Source organism: Octodon degus, unplaced genomic scaffold (assembly GCF_000260255.1).
Source record: "Octodon degus isolate 3935 unplaced genomic scaffold, OctDeg1.0 scaffold00005, whole genome shotgun sequence".
NCBI classification, from domain to species: Eukaryota; Metazoa; Chordata; class Mammalia; order Rodentia; family Octodontidae; genus Octodon; species Octodon degus.
The window spans coordinates 3,168,398-3,169,165 of record NW_004524581.1 but is presented as its reverse complement, the minus strand read 5'-3'; positions in this window follow the sequence as shown (position 1 = coordinate 3,169,165).

Genomic DNA, 768 nt, shown 5'->3' with positions numbered 1-768 from the left:
TGTAGTCAAGAGAAATATATATGAATGTACAAAACAGTTAGCATAGATATACGCAACTTTCTCTGTTCAATGAGAAGAAAGATTTGCACTAATATTGTATAGACAATATATCATGTCTGCATCTTGTAGTCTGAATAACTACTACAAAGACAACAATATGCAATGCATTCATCATTGTAAATATTCTGCTAACCTGTGTTGAAACTGTCTCATTGCTATTTCTTTCTCATTAAAATTAACAAAAAAATTAAAAATAAAAGAATAGAAAACTGAAACTTTAGTGATAAATAGGTAGACTATTTGAGTTTTAAATAAAATTTATAACACATTTTCACAGTCAACTTCTCTTCAGTTGTCTTACATAAATATTCTTATTTTCCATCATAATTTCTATGATGAGAAAACTAAGATGTGTGTAATTTGTAAAAAATTTCACTAGCAAGCCAGATAAGTATCATATAAGTGTTTGAACTGAGTTTTGTTGATACCTGCTTCAAATTTTGCTTTCTGAAAACATAATGCTGAGAACCAGGTGTGAGAGAGAGAATGGGCAGCTCCCTTTATTCTTATGTTCAGGTTAAGCAAAAAAAAAGTCCAGGAATGCTTAGATTCCATGAGGAATTGCTTCTTGTAACATGTGCAGATGATGTTAATATGAAAGATACATCTTTAAACACTGACAAAAATCAGAAAGTAAAAACATTCAAGGCCAAACTGTAACACATGAACTATGAAACTTTTAAATAGAATTTAAACATTAGGTAAGAC